At 32.4% G+C, this 23,976-nt stretch overlaps 1 long non-coding RNA gene across 1 annotated transcript in view; it reads left to right on the plus strand.

Moving 5' to 3' along the window:
* The window catches only part of LOC115412633 (uncharacterized), a 2,020-nt gene extending 1,042 nt beyond the window's left edge, over positions 1 to 978 (plus strand). Inside the window, exons 2-3 of the long non-coding RNA XR_003934359.1 lie at positions 764 to 771; positions 816 to 978. This is a non-coding gene — a long non-coding RNA (uncharacterized LOC115412633). The remainder of the gene's footprint in view (positions 1 to 763; positions 772 to 815) is intronic.
* The last annotated feature ends 22,998 nt before the right edge of the window (positions 979 to 23,976 follow it).

Here is a 23,976-nt window from a genome sequence, read left to right on the forward strand (position 1 = left end):
TCACCACCAAAATTTTATCATTTATTCCTTGTGCCAGTATCAACATTTCCTGAAATTTTCATCCAAATCCATCCATAACTTTTTCAGTTATCTTGCTAACTAACCTACAAACAAACAAACCCTGGCAAAAACAGAACCTCCTTGGCAGCGGTAAAATTACAACAATAACAATAAAACAACAAACAATGCTTTTTAAGTTCCAGGCCAGGTAACTAATGCCACGTTTCTACTTCGTGGAACCAGCTGGACTTGGCTGGACTGGACTCGGTATTCCTGGAGAGCGCTTCCATTACGGATACTACTGACTTTACAGTACCTGGTCGTCATAGTGATGCGGCGCGATATTTCCATGTCATCTGTGCAGAGAGTTGCTGATAAACTCACTTGTTGTGTATTTTCTCATCTGAATTTTTACGTCGGCCACCAAAGACTGAATCTCATGGTGTAGTTTTGGGCTGTTATCATGTGGATTAATGTACCGCATATTTACTGTCCACTTCCGCATCTGTTTTCTGTAAAACGGTGGGTCACAGAGAAAACTGTCTGACCAATCAGTGGTCTGCAGTGTTTATACAGTACGTCACGGTTTAGTATTGCTTGGAACCTCGGTGGAGGTGATACCAAAAACTAGTACAGGAGGTCCTCGGCTTACGAACGAGTTCTGTTGCTACGCTGGCGACGTAACCCGAATTTCCGCGTAAGTCGGAATTAACCCTTTAATACCCCCTAAATACCTAATAGTAGGTGGCTGGAGAAGAAGGAGGGGAGGCTGTGAGAGCTGCTGCGGGAATCCGGATTATCTGGAGGGGTAGCAGGTGCAGGATCTTCTGTAGACGTTGAAGGTACGGGTTCTACTGGCCTCTCCACCTTGGTGAAGTACTTGGAGATGTCCGTCTGGAAGGAAATCTTCCTCTTTTCCTCCCAGATCTCACGGCAGCACCGTACACTGTCCATCACTCCCCTTGAAGCTTTTGAAAATCGTTCTATATTGGGATCCTCTGCGGACGAGACTCAGGCGTCGTAAAGTCGAAACAGCGTAGGTCGAGTACCGCGTAACCCGAGGACCTCCTGTACCAAGTACCAGATTCCAAGTCCTTTTTCGTAATGGAAACACAAAAAGACCGAGCTGAGTCGAGTCGAGCCGGTACCACGTAGTGGAAACGTGGCAATATTCACAGTGTAAAAGATCCTCCTGTACTTTCTAAAATTGGTTGATAGTTATCTCAGGTGCGCCCAGTGTTTTCTAACTTTATGTTAACCATGATATCTCTGATCCATTGATCATGCGTTGGAGGTGATGAGTCTTTCCATTTGATATTCCACCTGTTTTGACCCTAAAACCCACCGTAAAATAAAACCACTGAAGAAAAGGAACACAAGCACAAATTCCAATCAGCCCGTTTCATTCCGATAACGTGTCAAAACTAACTCGCTGAACTCTGAACTTAAACTTTATTCCAGTGACATGTCGGTCAAAACGGCGGTCGTATATAATACTGTGAGAACTTGGTCTAAGAAGAAGAATGGGTCGGACCTGCCTGGATGCGAACATCTGACACGCATGAAAGTTTATGACACCGATAATGGCCAGTGTTATCTGCGTATGATTGTGTACTGTAACTATTTCCGCTATCTGCCTAGTCGGTCACAGCTATAGCGAAGCCTTTTCCCAAATGTGGGAACGACTTCAAAGCGTCTCTCCTGTGAGTAACACCAGCTGTGGTTATAGAGAGCTGACATTACTTTACGGCTTGGTTTTATCACTGCCATCAAAAACTGAACACAGATATCAGGACCCTCCGAAGGCGATAAATCTGAAAGGAACCGTACAGTGAGTCTGGCAGCTCTGTAGTGCCGACGTCGCTGTAGTGCACCGACACAACGTTTGAAAAGGGCTCACAGAAAAGATTGTTGTGGGAGGTCGAAGGTAGAAGGAAAATGACAAACCCTTTCATTTAACAGAGGATTTACTTGTTTTTCTACCGATGTTGTGACTTTATTTAACCCTTACAGACCATGTGGTGACTTCTTATTTTTTATTATCATTATTAGAACATTATCCTCTGCATTTTGCAGTTTTTCAGTCAACATCCGATATTTTCCACTTTTAATTTACTGACCCTTGTAGATAGCTCAGAGGAAATTCAAAGGTTATTATATTAAAACAGAGAAAACGGAAGAAAAGATTATTATTATTATTATTATATTATTATTATTTTATTATTATTATTATTATGACTATTTATTTACCACATCTAATCTAATCTAATCTAATCTAATCTAATCTAATCTAATATAATATATAATTAATATAACCAAAGATAATCTAATCTAAACTAATATAATCTGATCTAAAATAATATATCTGATCTAAACTAATATAATCTAATGTAATCTAATATAATCTAATATAAACAAATCTAATCTAATGTAATCTAAACAGATCTTGTCAAATCTAAACAAATTTTATCTAATCTAAACAAATCTGGTCATCTAATATAATTTAATCTAATCTAATCTAAACAAATCTAATCTAATCAAAAACAAATCTAATCTAATATAAACATATAATTTAATATAAACAAATCTAATCTAATCTAAACAAATCTGATCTAATTATCTAATTTAATCTAATTAATCTAAACAAATTTAGTCTAATCTAATTTAAACAAATCTAGTCTAACCTAATCGAAACAAATCTAACCTAATCGAATCTAATCTAATCGAAACAAATCTAGTCTAATCTAATCTAAACAAATCTAATCTAATCTAAACAAATCTTATCTGATCTAAACAAATCTAATCCAAACAAATCTAATTAATCTAATCTAAACAAATCTAATCTAATCTAAACAAATCTGATCTAATCTAATATAATTTAATCTAATCTAAACAAATCTAATCTAAACAAATCTGGTCTAATCTAATCTATTTTAATCTAATCTAATCTAAACAAATCTAATCTAATCAAAACATCTAATCTAATCTAAACAAATATAATCTAATATAAACAAATATAATCTAATATAAACAAATCTGATCTAATCGAATTTAATCTAATCTAAACAAATCTAATCTAATCAAAAACAAATCTAATCTAATATAAACAAATCTAATCGAATATAAACAAATCTAATCTAATATAAACAAATCTGATCTAATCTGATTTAATGTAATCTAAAAAAAATCTAGTCTAATCTAATTTAAACAAATCTAGTCTAACCTAACTGAAACAAATCTAATCTAAATAAATCTAGTCTAATCTAATCTAAACAAATCTAATCTAATCCAAACAAATATTTAATCTAATCTAAACAAATCTTTTAATCTAATCTAAACAATCTAATCTAATCTAAAATAATCTAATCTAATGTAAACAAATCTTATGTAATCTAAACTAATGTAATCTAAACAAATCTAATCTAAAAAGTGACATTTTTAAGGTTCTCAAAGTACTGATCGAAGACGTTTAAGAACTTCTGCTCCTTCTGCTCTTTATCAATACATCAAAATTTCATGTAAAATGCAGTTTCTGAGTTTTGTATCAGTATCAGATGTGATCCATATGGACTCATGAAAATCCATGTAGTTCAACAGATGACAGCGGTTTTAACTGGTTATTTTCATCTGAGTCACTTTTACTTCAGTTTTCATATAATAAACTTCAGATATTTTATGAACATCTACATGATCAGCAGACTAAATGTTGGTAAATACCTGCAAAATACTGAAGATAATGTAAGAAATAGACAAATCACTTCAGTTAAATGTAGAAAAAAAAAAAAAAAAACCCTCTAGGATGTTGGCACAAAAATAGTTCTAGGTATTTACACTGCAAAAAAAAAAATCTCACCAAGTGTATTTTTGTCATTTCTAGTCCAAATATCTCATCACACTGAAAATAAGACATAATCACCTAAAGAGGAACTTTTCAGTGAGATACAGTATAAGAACTGATTTTTTCACGTGTTCCATTGGCAGATTTTTTTTGGTTGAATTAATAAAAATAAAAAAAAAAATCTTGAATTAATCAAAAAAAATCTGCCAATGGAACAAGTGAAAATTCTCTTGGTAAGATTTCTTGACATAAGATTTTCCAGATCTACTGTCTAAAAATCAGTTCTTATATCACACTGAAAAGTTCCTCTTTAGGTGATTCTGTCTGATTTTAAGTGGGATGAGATATTGGGACTAGAAATGACAAAAATACACTTGGTTAGATTTAGATTTTTTCCAGTGTAAGGGTTAAAAACATGTCTTTAAACTCTTTAAAACGCATGTAAAAAAAAGTCTACATTCAGGCTCTGAGAACGCTGTGGAGCAGTAAACCTTTGACCTTGAAAATCTTATTTCCAGAAATTTTACCAAGATATTTTTCGCTTGTTCCATTGGCAGATTTTTGTTTTGTTTTGTTTAATTCAAGAATTTTTTGCTTAATTCAAGATTTTTTTTTTTTTTTTGCTTAATTCAAGGTGTTTTTGCTTAACTCAAGGTGTTTTTTTTTTGCTTAATTCAAGATTTTTTTTGCTTAGTTCGATAATTTTTTTCTTAAGTCAAGATTTTTTAACTTAAGTCAAGATTTTTATTTATTTATTTATTTATTTTACTTAATTGAAGGTGTTTTTGCTTAATTCAAGGGTTTTCTTTTCTGTTTGTTTTTTGCTTAATTCAAGCACAAAACTCTGCCAATGGAACAAGTGAAAATGATCTTGGTAAGATTTCTTGACATAAGATTTTCCAGATCTACTGTCTAAAAATCAGTTCTTATATCGCACTGAGGGTTAAAAACATGTCTTTAAACTCTTTAAAACGCATGTAAAAAAAAAAAAAAGTCTACATTCAGGCTCTGAGAACGCTGTGGAGCAGTAAACCTTTGACCTTGAAAATCTTTCGAGAAATTTTACCAAGATATTTTTCACTTGTTCCATTGGCAGATTTTTTTTATTTTTTTTTTGCTTAATTCAAGAATTTTTTGCTTAATTCAAGATTTTTTTTTTTTTTGCTTAATTCAAGGGTTTTTGCTTAACTCAAGGTGTTTTTTTGCTTAATTCAAGATTTTTTTTGCTTAATTCAAGATTTTTTTGCTTAGTTCGATAATTTTTTTTCTTAAGTCAAGTTTTTTTGCTTAATTCAAGATTTTTTTTTTTTTTTTTACTTAATTGAAGGTGTTTTGCTTAATTCAAGGGTTTTCTTTTCTGTTTGTTTTTTGCTTAATTCAAGCACAAAACTCTGCCAATGGAACAAGTGAAAATGATCTTGGTAAGATTTCTTGACATAAGATTTTCCAGATCTACTGTCTGAAAAATCAGTTCTTATATCGCACTGAGGGTTAAAAACATGTCTTTAAACTCTTTAAAACGCATGTAAAAAAAAAAAAAGTCTACATTCAGGCTCTGAGAACGCTGTGGAGCAGTAAACCTTTGACCTTGAAAATCTTATTTCGAGAAATTTACCAGATATTTTTCGCTTGTTCCATTGGCAGATTTTTTTTTTTTTTTTTTTTTTTTTTTTTTTTTTTTTGCTTAATTCAAGAATTTTTTGCTTAATTCAAGATTTTTTTTTTTTTTTTTTTTGCTTAATTCAAGGTGTTTTTGCTTAACTCAAGGTGTTTTTTTTGCTTAATTCAAGATTTTTTTTTGCTTAATTCAAGATTTTTTTGCTTAGTTCGATAATTTTTTTTCTTAAGTCAAGATTTTTTGCTTAATTCAAGATTTTTTTTTTTTTTTTTTTTTTACTTAATTGAAGGTGTGTTTTTGCTTAATTCAAGGGTTTTTCTTTCTGTTTGTTTTTTGCTTAATTCAAGCACAAAACTCTGCCAATGGAACAAGTGAAAATGATCTTGGTAAGATTTCTTGACATAAGATTTTCCAGATCTACTGTCTAAAAATCAGTTCTTATCGCACTGAGGGTTAAAAACATGTCTTTAAACTCTTTAAAACGCATGTAAAAAAAAAAAGTCTACATTCAGGCTCTGAGAACGCTGTGGAGCAGTAAACCTTTGACCTTGAAAATCTTATTTCGAGAAATTTTACCAAGATATTTTTCACTTGTTCCATTGGCAGATTTTTTTTTTTTTTTTTTTTTGCTTAATTCAAGAATTTTTTGCTTAATTCAAGATTTTTTTTTTTTTTTTGCTTAATTCAAGGTGTTTTTGCTTAACTCAAGGTGTTTTTTTGCTTAATTCAAGATTTTTTTTTGCTTAATTCAAGATTTTTTTGCTTAGTTCGATAATTTTTTTTTCTTAAGTCAAGATTTTTTTGCTTAATTCAAGATTTTTTTTTTTTTTTTTACTTAATTGAAGGTGTTTTTGCTTAATTCAAGGGTTTTTCTTTTCTGTTTGTTTTTTGCTTAATTCAAGCACAAAACTCTGCCAATGGAACAAGTGAAAATGATCTTGGTAAGATTTCTTGACATAAGATTTTCCAGATCTACTGTCTGAAAATCAGTTCTTATATCGCACTGAAAAGTTCCTCTTTAGGTGATTCTGTCTGATTTTAAGTGGGATGAGATATGTGGACTAGAAATGACAAAAATACACTTGGTTAGATTTAGATTTTTTCCAGTGTAAGGGTTAAAACCATGTCTTTAAACTCTTTAAAACGCATGTAAAAAAAGTCTACATTCAGGCTCTGAGAACGCTGTGGAGCAGTAAACCTTTGACCTTTGACCCTTCTAACCCTTGTATAACTTGAACACAGTTACAACTCCACTGTGCGATTCATTGAAGAAAAGCATTTAATCACAGTATACATGCGATCCGAAGTGCGAAAACCTCAGATTTAACGTCAAAAGTGGAGTTTTATTTATTACCTACGGAAGAATGAATGCTCCGACTTCAATGTTGTGTCAGAGTGATCTAGTGTGTGTGTAATGAGAGCTGTGGGAAGGTCAGTGTGTGTGATAGGAGTGTGTGAGCCATCTGCGACCATCCCATGCACATCCACCCAATGGTAATAGACACATCTGTGTGGAGCTGCTACACCCACTTAAAAGATGTTTTCATCTTTTTTGACAGGTGGTTGGATGAATGAACAGTGACTTTAATGCTCAGCACATGTGAAACTGCTGTAAAACAAAGGACAGCATTTGGACTTTTGAATATGTGTGTGTGTGTGTGTGTGTGTGTGTGTGTGTGTGAGTTCGCTGTCGTCTGTTATCGCTGTCATGGTTCCGAGTTTTGTTTTAGTCGAGTAGCGGTAAAACCAACAAAACACAACGCACAACGCAACTTGGATTAACAATCTCCCTTTGGTTTATTTATGAGTTCCTTTATATATTTTTATGAACATCTACACGATCGGCAAATTAAATGTTGGAAAATACCTGATGGTCATGGGGAAGACAAGCAAAATACAGAAGATAATGTAATAAACAGACAAATCACTTCAGTTAAATGTAGTGGGAAAAAAAAAAACACTTGGACGTTAGCTCAAATTGGACATTAGCTCAAAAATACATCTAGGTATTTACGCTGCAAAAATCAATATTTTTTTTGCTTAATTCAAGATTTTGTTTTTGTTTGGGTTTTTTTTGCTTAATTCAAGATTTTTTTTTTTTTTTCCTTTATTCAATTTTTTTTTTTTTTTTTTTTTTGCTTAATTCAAGGTGTTTTGCTTAATTCAGGGTTTTGTGTTTTTTTTTTGTTTTATTCAAATTTTTTTTGTTGCTTAATTCAAGGTGTTTTGCTTAATTCAGTGTTTTTTTTTGCTTTATTCAAAATTTTTTTTTGCTTAATTCAAGGTGTTTTTGCTTAATTCAAGGTTTTTTTTTTGCTTTATTCTTTTTTCTGCTTAATTCTAGGTGTTTTTGCTTAATTCAAGGTTGTTTTTTTGCTTTATTCAATTTCTTTTCTGCTTAATTCTAGGTGTTTTTGCTTAATTCAGGGTATTTTTTTTGCTTTATTCTTTTTTTTTTTTGCTTAATTCAAGGTGTTTTTGCTTAATTCAAGGTATTTTTTTTGCTTTATTAATTTTGTTTTTGCTTAATTCTAGGTGTTTTTGCTTAATTCAAGGTATTTTTTTGCTTTATTCAATTTTTTTTTGCTTAATTCAAGTGTTTTGCTTAATTCAAGTTGTTGTTTTTTTTTTTTTTGCTTAATTCAAGGTATTTTTTTGCTTTATTCAATTTTTTTTCTGTTTAATTCAAGGTGTTTTCTCTTAATTCAGGTTTTTTTTTTTTTTTTGCTTTATTCAATTTTTTTTTTTTCTGCTTAATTCAAGGTGTTTTTGCTTAATTCAGGGTTTTGTTTTTTTTTTTTTTTCTTTATTTTTTTTTTTTTTTTTTTTTTTTTTTGCTTAATTCAAGGTGTTTTTGCTTAGTTCAAGGTGTTTTTGCTTAGTTCAAGGTGTTTTTGTTTGTTTTTTTGCTTAATTCAAGCAAAAAAAAAAAAAAAAAAAAATCTGCCAATGAGAACAAGTGAAAATTATCTTGGTAAGATTTCTTGAAATACGATTTTCTAGATCTGTTGTCTAAATTCAGTTCTTATATCTCACTGAAAAGTTCCTCTTTAGGTGATTATGTCTGATTTTAAGTGTGATGAGATATGTGGACCAGAAATGAGAAAAATACACTTGGTAAGATTTCGATTTTTCCAGTGTAAAACTACCAAAACCCAACATTGAACACACAACACAACTTGGATTAACAATCTCCCTTTGGCTCAGCTGTAAACACACTTCACTGTAAAAAAGGAATATTTAACTTAGATAAACTGACCTGAATTTGGAAGATTTATCATTTTTAGATTTATTTAATTATTGAGGCTTAATCTTGTTAAGATTTTTTAATTTCTTCCAAGAATTTTCATCTTGAGCTACCCCACTTAGATATTACATACTGGAAAACATCAAACTTTTTCTCAGTTCTTGTCCAAATATCTCATCACATTTAAAATAAGACATAATCACTTAAAGAGTAACTTTTCAGCGAGATATAAGAACTGATTTTTAAACAATAGAGCTTTAAAATCTAATTTTCACTTGTTCCATTTGCAGATTTATTTATTTATTTTGCTTTAATTAAGCAAAAAACAAAAACAAAAAAATCTTGAATTAGGCAAAAAAAATGTTGAATTAATTAATTAAGATGTTTTTTTTTTTTTTTTGTTTTTTCACTTAATTTAAGGTGTTTTTGGTTGCTTCAAGATTTTTGTTTTTGCTTAATTCAAGAAAAAAAAAATCTACCAATGGAACAAATGAAAATTATCTTGGGAAGATTTCTTGAATGAATCTTACCAAGTGTATTTTTTCATTTGTAGTCCAAATATCTGATCACACTTAAAATAAGACAATCACCTAAAGAGGAACTTTTCAGTGAGATAAAGAACTGATTTTTAGACAATAGATCTGGAAAATCTTATTTCAAGAAATCTTACCAAGATTATTTTCACTTGTTCGACTGGCAGAATTATTATTATTATTATTTTCTTCCCTTAATTCATATTTATTTATTTATTTATTTTTGCTTAATTCAAGTTTTTTTTTTTTTTCCTTAATTCAAGATTATTTTGCTTAATTCAAGCAAAAAACTCTGCCAATGGAACAGGTGAAAATTATCTTGGTAAGATTTATTGAAATAAGATTTTTAAGATCTATTGTCTAAAAATCAGTTCTTATATCTCACTGAAAAGTTCCTCTTAATATGATTATGTCTTATTTCAAGTGTGATGAGATATTTGGACTAGACATGACAAAAATGCACCTGGTAAGATTTAGATTTTTTTCAGTGCATATATATCTATATCTATAGATAGATAGATAGATAGATAGATAGATAGATAGATAGATAGATATGATAGATAGATAGATAGATAGATAGATAGATAGATAGATAGATAGATAGATAGATAGATAGATAGATAGATAGATCTAGATAGATAGATATCTTACTATGGAGACTTGAGACAATATATTCTGCTTAAAAGGAGAATATTCATTCTATAAGCCTTAGATAATATTTTCTTATTTATGAAAACTTGATAAATGCAGTTTTCTTACTGCACTGGCAGATAACTGTACTTTTAAATAAGACATTTAACCCAATAATGACTTTAATTTTCTTATTTTTGCACAGGCCTTTGTTTTGCAGTGTTTCTTCAGAATTCATCCAGTTTTTCCGGCAGATGATGTTGCACTATTGACAGATGTAAAACAGGTTTAGAGACGCTGGAAACCCTTTGAGTGGAGCTGGTGCAGGCCGCCACAGCTGCAGCTGCGAACAGAACCTGCAATCATCCTGTCCATCACATCCAGCGAACAGAGGTTTTACTCAGCCTTCACTGTGTTGTGCTTTCCCCCAATAAAAAAACTGCATCTGAGATAATCCTGCCAGGTTCTGAAACACCACAAAAGCATCAAAGTCAACTTGTTCGTGCGTTTGTGTCACTGTAACGTAACATGCTGCAGATTTACAGGGAAATACACATCATTTACCAGTTTGGGACTATTTTTAAACCTCTCATTTAGTCTTTATTTGTTGTATTTTCCACATATTTCCCCTGTGCAGGAGGCTTTTCATTCACTGTAATGACCAAAGTAAAATCTATTTCCTTTCAGGCTCTTAGATGAGGAGTAAGTGGCCAGCAGAGGGAGCTAATATCCAAGAATTACCATAGCTCCCATGCAGTCTGGTTGTATATTCCAATGCACTTACACCCACTAAAACAAACTCAGCAGCTCTCTTTAGATCTTCAGCTAAAAGTACTTACTTAATAATAACACTACACAGACTATTCTCTCAGCGTGGATGATATTCCTCTTCTGTTATTTGTGTTCAGTATTGATTTATGCAGTCGACATGAAAAGGTTGAGCAGGACGGCCTGCCGAGGCGCAGCTGACGTGCACATCAGGACAGAGGAGAGGTGAAAATGAACTGAGACGGGGTGAATAAAACATGTCTCAGAGGACGCTGCCTTGTTTTACTGTTGTCTGCGGCTCAAAGGGAACTGACTGTGAACCTCCCCAGTGACTAATCCACTCGGTAATGAGAGGGCAAACACGTTCAGCCACACCGGCGAAAACACCAGGCATGTACACAGAACAGGAGGCCAGGAAAAGAGGAAAAAAAACAATCAGTTGTGCTTTATTTGCAGTTTGTGCTTCTAAAAGAGTTCTGCTGTTTTTAATGAGTGTTTTGTTTGTCGTAATACAGCAATTTAACCTCATCATCAATAGTTACAATGTAAATATGTACTAATAGATAATGTTAAATTAAATTGCTTGAAAGTTTCCTTGGAGTTCCCCAGGGTGAAGTGCTAGGCCCGAAACTGTTTATATTGAATGTACATGATATTTGTGAAATGCCCAAATTTCTTAAACATGATGTATTTGCTGATGACACACATTTATATAATTATCAGAAAAAATTTAAAGAATTCAGTATAAAGTGAGATGAATGTCTTAAAAAAATTATTTAATTTGAGGACAACTAAAAGATAATATTCACATATTAGAAAATTAACACATGCATTGAAATTATGTTTAGTGAAAATAAAAAGTTAGTGAAAGTTGATTTTTTTTTTTTTTTGCATTACAACGTTATAAGTAATTATAATTCTGCTGAAAATCACATGTCAAAATGAAAATGTCAAAAATAGTAGCATTAATATATAATAGCAGCAATATTATGCAAATAATATATTTAATTAAAATTTTAAGAATGTTTAATTCAAATTCTCTAGTTATAAACATTTATACAAATACCAAATTTCTCATTTTCCTTATATTTCAATCACTTTTCTTTTTCTTTTTTTTTTTTTTTTTTTTTACCTGTCTTTCTCTTGCACTGGTGTGTTGTATGTTGCTGCTTTCAATTGTGAAATATCCCCATGGTGGGATCAGAAAAGTCTTATCTTATCTTATCTTATCTTATCTTACTCTTATCTTATCTTATCTTATCTTATCTTATCTTATCTTATCTTAACTTAACTTACTTAACTTAATAACTTATCTTATCTTAAATCCAACCTATGCTAGATTGTTATGCACTCTGCATAAGATGTATTAATTTACATTCAATAAAATTCCATGACTTCATTCATTTTAAAACTGCACAGATCATGTTTAAATGTATAAATATGTATGGACCAATTACACTGGTCAACAACAAATTTAGTTTAAGTTTTTTGAGCTGATTTAGGATAATTTTGGTGTGCTGAATCCAAAAATCACATTAATTTTGCTCAATCAGGTCAACTTTCTGAACTATGCTACATATTGACTTTTTAACATTTTTGCTTACATTTATGGCATTTTCACATCATATGATACAAAATTCTTTCACATTTCTTGCAATAAACGAGTTCTGAAGATTTACTTTTACCAATTTATGATTAATGGTTTTTTTAATATTACAGGTGAATGAAATGGCTTCGACTAGAAGATCTTGCAAAAATAAGCCTGACGTATTCTGCTACACACACCATTGTACCTAACAGGAATCAAGTCACAAGTTTCATAAAGTGTGCTTCCCAATCTATTTTGGTATTAATTATTATTTTGTGAGAAGATCAAATTTTTCAAAATCAAATTAGCAAAAAAACCTGACCTGATTAAGAAAAACAGATGTCATTTTTGGATTTAGCGGTGCAAAATGGTCCTAATTCAGCTGAAAAAACCTAGACAACTTGCAAAAAACATTTTTTTGTAACCCAGTGTAATTTTACATTTCCATTTATGCATTCGGCAGACACTTTTTTCCAAAGCGACTTACAGGGGAAAACCAATCAAATCAACCAATCAATAAATCAATCAAATTTTATTTATAAAGCGCCAAATCACCACAAAAGTTATCTCATGACACGTTACATATAGAGTTGGTCAAAACCAGACTCTTAGCCAATTTACATAAACCCAACAGAATCCGGTTCTGCTTAACCCTTTATACTGCACTCATTGAAATACTCTGAAATTCAAAATTCAATCTTCCTCCTCTTGTCATAAAATTTCCAAACATCATTTGCTAAAGGACCAAAACATGGTATTCAAGATCTCTCTGACGGGACATTTTAGAGACAATTTGACAGATTAGTGTTGCTAAACGACCCACATTTTTACTTTTAAATTCATTTTTGCTTTAGTTGGACCATACACTCAAAAAAAATAATTAAGCCAAAAATGTTGACTTTATGTATTTTAATTACATGTAAATTTTCCATGTAATTTTATTACATAAGTTTAATGTAAAGAGTTGCATTTAATACAATGTTTTTTCTATCATATTGAGTCAATATAAATAAATTAAATACCTTCAGTCAGATTTGCTTTAGTTAATGCAAACTTTTACATAAACTGTGTTTGACTGTGACGCTCAGCCTTTTTATGTGATCTAGTAAATAAAGTTTACTTTACTTGTTTAGATTCACTTTATACTAAGCATATTCACATTACATTTGACTTTTTCAGATAAATAAACTTTAAATTTCATATATTTCAGTTACATTTTACTTTAAAATATTACCTCATGTTTATTAGAGAAGAATCATTTTTTTGAGTGTAAGGGATTATCCAAAACAAGGAGCTACTTTATATTGAAATAAATGTTGGAATGGCAATCAGTTAAAGTTCTCTCTCTGACGGGACATTACGTGTTTGACCCTAAAAAGTAAACACATGTAATAAAACGACTATTATAAGGTCATAAACGGACAAAAATCACTCATATTCATTATTTACAGCTTCTAAATGTCTATAAATCTCTCTGAATCGCTGTGTAGGGTTATGAAAACCAACATGCTTCTTAACCTCACTGAGGCACGGGATTGGCCCCATATTTAAATTGCGGAAATGACCAAAAATAGTAATTTGCCTGATAAAGGGTTAACAAGAGCTTAGGCACTCTTTAAATAATATAAATCGTGAAAAATAAATAAATACTACAAGGATGTTTTTAAAAGTAGTTCTCATTCATATAATAGACTCTTTGTTCCTACATATTTGTTAAAAGGATAAACTATGACTAAGAACTAAGGCTGTGTTTATTCAGTTTACACAGAAAAAGATTTGTGCATAAAGTGGTGAATTATGTATTGTTTTATGTCTTTTTGTTTTTAGATAAATAACTGGCTAACCCTTTTTTCAAGACTGCATAAATCCAAAGACCTGCTTTCAGGTTCAGAATCAAACGTAGGTGTAATAAGCTACATCCTGAACCGACACCTTTTCAATGGTAGTTTATACACAAAGGTGCCACGTTAACAAAAGGAACATCCAGAAGGAATTAAAAACAGCGCTGAAACAATAAAAGATCAGAAAATTAAATATTTAATTAGAAAAAAGCACAGGATACATAGAGTTATAATTATAAATATGAAAAATTAAAAGGTCTGTATTAAATTAATTAAAAGAGTACACAGTCCTGTAGACCCACATAGAAATAAGAATGAATTCAAACTTAAAATGTGATAAGAAATGAATGTGAATTATAGAACTAATTCATGAGTTAAAGAGAAGAGAAACATTTCAACCGGGATTGAAAAATTCACTGTTGCTCATAAAGTTAGAATAATTTGTAGAACCTGAACTAAAACAAGTTCAGTATCCTTCAGTGTAATTTTGCTAAATCATCTTGTGGCCTGGATTGGACCCTTTGGTGAGCCAGATTTCTTTATTTAGTTTAGTTCGAATATGCAACAAAACAAAATAATCCTACTTAGCCCTTGCAAATGACACCAATTATAAGAAAACAAAACAAACAAACAACCAAAAACAAAAACTTATACATATACATGGTTTGACCCACCAGCCACATGTTTGACCCCCTACCCTTTAGCGTTGTGGCCATCTGTCTATCTCAATGAGAAATCCATCTGGAATCGCAGGGCTTGAATCCAAATATGAAGGCGGAACTAACAGGCACCGAGTAAACCAATCATAGATAAGACGGATGTGATGTAATTATGTGACGAGCAGATCCCTAATGTCAACAAACCTCAGTGTCAAGGGACGATCTGAGTCTTCGGACGATGTGCGTCACGCATGCGTAGAAGCAATCATATCTGTCGGCCATCTTTTATGACTCGCTGCAGCAATGTTTTCAACCTTGGGGTCGGGAGTCCACATGGGGTGGCCTGGAATTCAAATGGAGTCGCCTGAAATTTGGAGTAATTGAAAAAAAAAAAAAAAAAAAACAACTTACTAAAAAAAATCTATGGTGAGTTGACAGAGACAATCACAATCCATAAAAGACATGACAAACTGTGAAGCTGAAACTGAAGCACTGTGGTTCTGTTTATCTGTCGAATGTTCATTGTGGTCAGTTTCAGATGCTGCAGCTCTTTCATAATTCATAGTTTGAGTTCTTGTTTGTTCAGTATTAATTGTCAGCCTTGTAAATCCAAGCTGGACTGACTGTACATATCCTGACCAAGAAAATAAAATTCTCACTTTGTGCAGGAATCTACACCTGGCTTTTCTGCCTCCGTCCAGAATAATATACATTATATAGACTAAATGTGTCTAAAATTAACATTTATTTGCAACACGGTAGAGCAAACTATTACATGATCATAAACAAATAAATTTTAGCAAAAAAAAAATGTCTGGGGTCGCCAGAAATTTGTGATGTGGGGTCACGAGCCAAAAAAGGTTGGGAACCACTGCGTTATGGCAACCTCACTAGGACAAATGACTCGCTACGGCAACCTCGCAAAGATCGCATCATTGGCTTCAAGCCGTGATTACCCTCCACCGCTCAGTTTCCTCCAGATTTAGATCAAAACGTTTGTCAGCTGGATAGGCTCTCAGCTGTGAAAGAAACCGAAATTAGGCAATGAAATGACCTCTCAAAATCACTTCTGATCGCTAGAAAGATACTACTTCGAGGTAAAGTCTCTAAAGGTAAGTACTTTTAGATAATTTGACTCTGACAACAATGCTTTGTCCTAGCAAGGTTGCCGTAGCGAGTCATAAAAAGAGACCGATAGAAATAAATGCTTCTATGCATGCTTGACTCACATTGTCCGGAGACTCAAATCGTCCCTTGAGACCCAGAATGTTTCCATCATGATGTGCGGAGGTGGTCGAGTAGAACTTCGGTGAATGATTACTGGCACTGCTAGCAATTGTGGACCCCATGAAAGGTAAACATGTGAAAATTCAGTATCTTGTTGATCTGTCGGAGCGGGGGGGGGGGTATGTAGGTGGGGTAGGGACAGCAATAATATACGTTGGGGTGCGGTCCATGACTAATGTAACTAATGCTGCCGAAAAACGAAAGTCAAACTTAACTTGCTTTCAACGTCCAACTCCTGTCTTCTATGCCTCTATTATACAACGGATCTTACACAAAATTTTCACAACTTCTAACCTGTACCACTGGACCCCCTCCACTACTCTATGGGCCCCCCACAAATGCTGGGTTCCATGAATTTGTCACGTTAACCCCCCCTTTTCGGCACCCCTGGTCACTTTTGTCGGAGAAACTGGAGAATACAGGATGTAATCTGTAATTCAATCCTTATTTTTGAATCAAACAACCTAATCATCAATAGTTATAATGTAAATATGTTGTAATAGATCATCAATTTCTTGAAAGTTTATTTGGAGTTCCCCAGGGTGCAGTGCTAGGCCCAAAACTGCTTATATTGAATGTACATGATTTTTGTGAAATATTTAAATTTCTTAAATGTGATTTATTTGCTGATGACACACATTATATATTTATCAGAAAAAATGGAAAGAATTCAGTATAAAGTGAGTTGAATGTCTTAAAAAGATTGTTTAATTTGAAGAAAAACTAAAAGTAGAATATTCACATATTGGAAAATTAACACATGAATTGAAATTAGGATTAGTGAAAATAAAGTTAGTGAAGGTTGATTTTTTTAGTATTACAACATTATAAGTAATTATAATTCTGTTGAAAATCAAATGTCAAAACAAAAATGCATTAATATATAATAGTAGCAATATTGTGTAAATTTTATGTTAAATTTAAATTTTAATAATGTTTAATTCAATTTTTTTTTCTACCTTTTTCAATCCTTACTTTTGAATCAAACAATCTAATCATCAATAGTTATAATGTAAATATGTTGTAATAGATCATCAAATTTCTTGAAAGTTTCCTTGGAGTTCCCCAGGGTGCAGTGCTAGGCCCAAAACTGCTTATATTGAATGTACATGATTTTTGTGAAATATTTAAATTTCTTAAATGTGATTTATTTGCTGATGACACACATTTATATATTTATGAGAAAAAATGGAAAGAATTCAGTATAAAGTGAGTTGAATGTCTTAAAAAGATTGTTTAATTTGAAGAAAAACTAAAAGTACAATATTCACATATTGGAAAATTAACGCATGAATTGAAATTAGGATTAGTGAAAATAAAACGTTAGTGAAGGTTGATTTTTTTTAGTATTACAACAGTATAAGTAATTATAATTCTGTTGAAAATCAAATGTCAAAACAAAAATGCACTAATATGTAATAGTACCAATATTGTGTAAATTTTATATTACATTTAAATTTTAATAATGTTTAATTAATTTTTTTTCTACCTGTTTCAGTCCTTATTTTTGAATCAAACAACCGACAACAGTTATAAAGACATTTGCGGACTTGGAACTGACTTTGACTCACGACAAAAATAAGTCGATGCATATAACGCATTGTGAAACACCCGCCCCCCAGACTTGTGATTGGTTGTTCTCGAATAAATGGTGCATATTTCGCAGTGATCGGCCCAATTCCAGACTGTTTTCTCAGTATTGAATAAACTGAAAATACCGGATGTCTGTCCAGGCTACCTGCCGTTAACCATCTCTCTCCGATATCTCCCTGGAAGCAGAAATAACCCCCGGACGTATACATTTCCATAATCTTCACGTTATCAACCTACATGACATTCTTTTGACCTTGTGAAGTAGCACACAAGCTATTAAGACCAATTGAGTTGACGTTATCTTGATCCAGTCTGCGTAGAACGTAATGCGATCCTGACTCCATGCTCTACTTTACCTTGTCATCAAACTCTGCAGAAATTGATTAGATGGCTCCCTAAGCTTCATAATGTTATTTACTCTATTGGATAACTGTGTGGGGAAACAGTGTGCGGTCCGGTGCAGAAGCGGTAAATGCATTCAGCACAATTTCTGCTATCATAATCACAAGTGGAAAGTTGCGTCTAGTCTGAGAGCCAGACTCATGTGCACTGCTGACATTGAGATACATTTCAAACCGTGCACCGGACTTGCATGGGTGTACCGTATTCTGCAACTTTAGACAGAGGAGGAAAATCACTAAGCCCTTTTAAATAAGTTTTATTGATGTTTACTGTAACACCCGGCTCCGATACAGCGGCTAAAATAAAACTTCCTGCTGACATGAAGCCAAAATACCAGCATTAACCCGAAAAGACCTAGCGCTACTTCTGTGTCAGTTCCTAAATTAAGTTTTCTCTGTAGCTAACTTTTCTTAAAGGGGTCATATTTTGCTAAAACCGCTTTTATTAGTAAATTTATTTGTGTATTTGGACCCTAATAGTTCAAAAAGTTTGAAGTTGAACCCTCCAGGTGCTGCAAAGCTATCTTTATATTCATTTTGGCAAACATTGAGTGGATTTCTACAGCCTGTTTCAACTCCTGCTTAATTTTTTACAATTTATAAGTTGTTCAATCACGATATTTGCACATATAAGGTCAAGACTTATGACGAAAATTTCTCGGAGCATGCCTAATTTGTTTATCAGCAGCAGCGGTTGGAGTAAAAACTGAAAATATGTCCAAACTTCGAGCCGATTACCTAAAATGTTCAGTTGTTGGTTGAACGGGATGGAGCAGCACAGCCAACAACCTGGAGGGGGCGGGGCTTGAAGTGGCTCATTTACATTTAAAGGGCCAGCGCTCAAAACGACCTTTCTGGTGTCATTACTCAGAAATAGGGTTGAAGACGGACCTGTGGAGTTGAATTAATGAAGAATTCAGACCCAAGCAGAGCATTTACAGTTTATGTAGACCACAGGGAAATGTGTGAAAATGCATAATTCCATTTTAAAAAAGCAGAATATCACTCCTTTAAGGGATTTATCTCTATTTATTATATTATTATCTTCCATAGTATGTAGTTTATCAGTATAAATCAGGTATTTTCCTATATTTAATTCACTGATCATGTAGATGTTCATAAAAACTCAGAGTAAAGTTGAGGGTTATAATATAAGAAACAGAGAAAACTGCAAGAAAAAGTTACTTTTTCAGTAAAATTTGTCATTAACTGAACATAAAACAAACATTTCCATCCATTGCCATTGATCCAACTCCATGGATTTTACTGATGAATCAATGTTGTACAACAGGGGTTCCCAAAGTGGGGTACGTGTACCCCCAGGGGTACTTGGAAGGAACCCATGGAGTACTTGATTCATTAAATAAGTCATCATGTACCGAATACAAAATAAATAATGAGAATTAATGCTGAAACATAAAACACAACAATTACATTCATATGATAGTTTTATTGTCAATCATCTTGTTTAAGCTTTGGTAACATTTAAAGAACATTTCTATTTTATATTATTAAAAACGAGTTTATTTTAGTAGTTAATTATTTTTTTTGATGATGAAAAGTTCATTTATTAATTAATGACCAGTTTATTTATTTTTCTTATCAATGAAAGAGGGCACATTTCAGTTTCAGAAAATTTACTTTAAAAAATGTGTTTTTTAAATATATATTACAGTCAAATATATGTTTGTTTACAACGTTTTGAAATATAAACAGACACCTTTGGCACAGGAACAAATTTTGGTTGTTTTTTCAATCAAAAATGCTGAATTGAGAGTTGGGGGTACTTGGATAAAAAAAAAAAAAAAAAGTATATTTCAGAGGGTACTCCACTGTAAAAAGTTTGAGAACCAGTGTTGTAGAAGAAGTGTTTCCATGGTAACTATGGAGCCTCTGAACGTCCAAATGGGTCAAATCTGATGACCATGAAAACACGACAAACTGTATTTTACACCAATTATTTACATGTATTGGTAGAATTAGTGGATCAGCAGGTATTAAACAGTTCAATCAGTAGATGCTTTTGGATGGTGATGGATGTTTGGGTCTTTAGGAGTTAATTTAGTCTCTAAGGCGATCATTCCCTTTTTGTTTCGTCCTCATTTCTGATGTATTTTGTGCACCACGCCTTAATATGACATGCGATCTTTTGTCTATGAGTTGGAGGTTTTTTGTTGAAATGCACAGGCTGATATATCAGTGATTTACAACAGGAACTAACATGTGGGATATCGTTCAAGATGAACAACAGTAAATGTCACCAAACGTCACCGGACGCAAATGTAGAGTTAAGAGAAAACATCGTGCTTTCAGTCATTTCTACATCTGTCATATCTGGACTTATCACAAACAGGATTTACGTGTTTTTGACCCAGTTCGGCGTTTTGGAAACAAGACAGAAATGCAGAGTTTTTGAAGGTAAAAAACTATTTGACCTCATACTGTTTTCCGTTGTGTTTGGATCGATACTTCTTATTTTAACCTTTAAAGACTTACAACTTTTAGAGGTGATTTCTCTACCTTTAACCCTGTAAAGCCTGAAGCATTAATCATTGACAGAAATTTCTAATTCTTTCAAACTGGAGCCTTTATTGGTCCTTCTGAACAACCCAAAAAATGTTTTTCAAATATCAATTTCCATGTATGAGTTTCAATTTTGTATCATATTTGATACATTGGGTCTCAATGCTCAAATATTATTATTTTCAAACAAACAAAAATATAATATAACACAAACATGTCTAACAAATTGGTAATTCCTTTTCAAAATTGTCAAAGTTCGGCCTCTTTCCTCATTAATGACAGTCTTGTAAAAGGCCTCTGGTGAATGAATTCCTCCCCCTAGTGGATTATCTGTGTATTGCATGTATCTAATTGTATACATCAGGTTGTTCAAGAAACAAAATATTATACTGATCATGTAGAGGGCTTCAGAACTCCTGTTAAATATGATACCTTTGGGGTTATAGGGTTCAACATGTCACCATTAATCATATCCTCCTGAGACCCAGGAAAGTAAATGTTTATTTATTTACATTAAATAATTGTCCTGATTGGAAAAAGCATAAAGCAACAGATTTTCAGATACAATTTTTTTTTTTTAATATTTTTTTATGGAATGTCCTTTGCAGTGGACAGTGATTTTTTTGTGAAACTCTTGTTCCCTATTGAGGTAGGGCCCCCCCAAGTAATTTTCACTTGTTCCATTGGCAGATTTTTTTATTGAATTAAGAAAAAAAAAATTTTGATTCAAGCAAAAACAAACAAAACAAAACTTAATCTTCCAATGGAACACTTGGTAAGATTTCTTGAAATAAGATTTTCCAGATCTATTGTCTAAAATCAGTTCTTATATCTCGCTGAAAAGTTACTCTTAAGGTGATTATGTCTTATTTTAAGTCTCATGAGATATTTTGACAAGAAATGAGAAAAATACACTTGGTAAGATTTAGATTTTTGCAGTGCAGATGAATTGGTTCTCTGTTTAGGTCTTGGGGGTTATTAAGACTAAAACACGTCTTCAACGTCTTTAAAAAGCATTTAAAAAGCAAGTAATTTAAAAGTAAAAAACAGAAAAAAATGAAGTAAATTTTCGATAAAATAAACATTAACTGACTGTAAAATCAAGCATTTACATTTACTGTCATTTGTCAGACTCCATGGGTTTTACTGGTGAATCAATGTTATAGAAAATGAGTTTTCCATGGTAACTACGGAGCCTTAGATATGGGTCATATCTGATGACCATGAAACGCTAAGAAACCGCATTTCATCTGAATTATTTCAATAAATTGGTAAAATTAGTGGTTCAGAAGTTAAATAATAATAATAATAGTAAGAAGAAGAAGAATTAGACTGGTTTAAATCATACCTCTCTGGCTGCACTCAGTTATTCAGATCAAATCCTTCACATTCCACCATTTCTCCGTCACGTCAGGTGTGCCCCATGGATCTGTACTGGGGGCCCTCCTCTTTATCATCTACCTCCTTCCCCTCGGTAATATTTTCCATAAATACAATATCAACTTTCACTGTTACGCAGATGACACCCAGCTCTACCTCACCAGCTTTCTCTTTGTGAACATAATTATATGTCCAATTTTTAACCTGCCTTTTATTCTTTACTCTGAATTGCTTGTTTTATACTCTCCTGTTTCACTGTACGGTATCCTTGAGTGCCAAGAAAGGCACCTATAAATAAAATTAATAACAACAATAATAATAATAATAATAATAATAATAATAATAATACATTGGTTTGATATAGCGCTTTTCTAAGTACTCAAAGATGCTTAGTTATTAAAGTTATTAAGTTATTAAACATCTTAGATGATACATCTTTGTAACCTTAACCCTAATAAGTGCGGTATTGTGCTTGGACATGTCCCTAAACAGAAAAATGCCCTTCATATCCTGCTTTTGCAGATTAAATTGTCCATATAAGTGTTTTGAATGTGTGCTTGGACCTCCTCGAACACAAAGACCACTTGTTCTGTTGTTTTTACTCCACCACTATGGGCCTCTTTCATATCATTCCAGTTCCTCATCACATCAATCTGGCTTTTCCACGGCACCAGAGGGAACGCAGAGCTTCCCTTCAATTGGCTGCTAAATAATAATGAAACAACTCTGAAAACTGCTCTCCGCAAAATTGTGCCTCAAGTTAAAAAAGGAGGGAACGACGTAAACGGAAACCAGCAAACCCTCCACTGATGAAAACTGATTAACCCATAAAGACCCAGTTTTCTGGCAGGTCCCACATGAATTTTTCTCTAAATTGAACCTTTCTTAAGTGATTTATCACCATTTATTATCATTTATCCTCAGTATTTTGCATTATTCAGTGTAAATCATGTATTTCCTCTATTTTACCAGCTGATCATGTAAATGTTCATGGAAACTATTCAACTAAAAAAAAGAAAATGACACTAATAGATTTTTGCACCACTGTCACTCAATACTACACACATTAACCCTTTAAATATCAGCAGTCACCAGTTATGTTCCTCAGTAGAAAAAAAAAACAAAAAACTAAGGACCATTACACGAATTTCACAATAACAAATGGCTGTTTACCCTTTTATGGGAGCTCTCAAATTAATTTCTCTCTATATTTAAATGATTTAGCACCATTTATTGTGATATTATCCTCTTTAATTTGAGTTTTTTCATTGTAAATCCTGTATTTTCTATATATAATTCACTGGTCATGTAGATGTTCATTAAAGCTCAGAGTAAATTCAAAGGATATTTTATGAAAAACAGAAAACTTAAGAAAAAGTGACTTTTTCCGCAAAATCTATCATTAACTGAACATAAACCCAGTGTGTCCATCCACTGTCATGGATCCAACTCCATGGGTTTTACTGGTGAATCAGTGCTGTAGAAGCCAATAATGTAAACAGCTGATAACGTAATAATGGCCAGTAAGGTAATAAATATGTTATTTTAAAAATGTAATAAGCCAATAACGTAATAACAGGCCAATAACGTAGTAAAAGTCCTGAATCGATAACGTATAACTTTTGGCCAATAATGTTATAACTTATTGGCTGGTTATTACGTTATTGGCCTGGTAAAAAAAAAAAAAAAATCTTTGCAAATGTAAAAACTGAGCCAATAACCTAATAAGTTATAACGTTATTGGCCAAAACCTATTACATTATCGGTTCGGGACTTTTATTATGTTATTGGCCAGATATTACGTTATTGGTGTATATTTTAAAAACAGCAAATTTAACATTATTGGCCATTATTATGTATTGTTTGTTATTACATTATTGGCTTCTACAAATGTTGTAGAAGATGACAGTGTTTCCATGGTAACTACGGAGCCTCTGAACATCCAAATGGGTCATATCTGATGACCGTGAAAAGACGACAAACTGTATTTTACACCAATTATTTACATGGATTGATAGAATGAGTTAATCAACAGGTATTAAACAGTTTATATTAGTAGATGCTTTTGGT

This window comes from Sphaeramia orbicularis, chromosome 21, assembly GCF_902148855.1.
Source record: "Sphaeramia orbicularis chromosome 21, fSphaOr1.1, whole genome shotgun sequence".
NCBI classification, from domain to species: Eukaryota; Metazoa; Chordata; class Actinopteri; order Kurtiformes; family Apogonidae; genus Sphaeramia; species Sphaeramia orbicularis.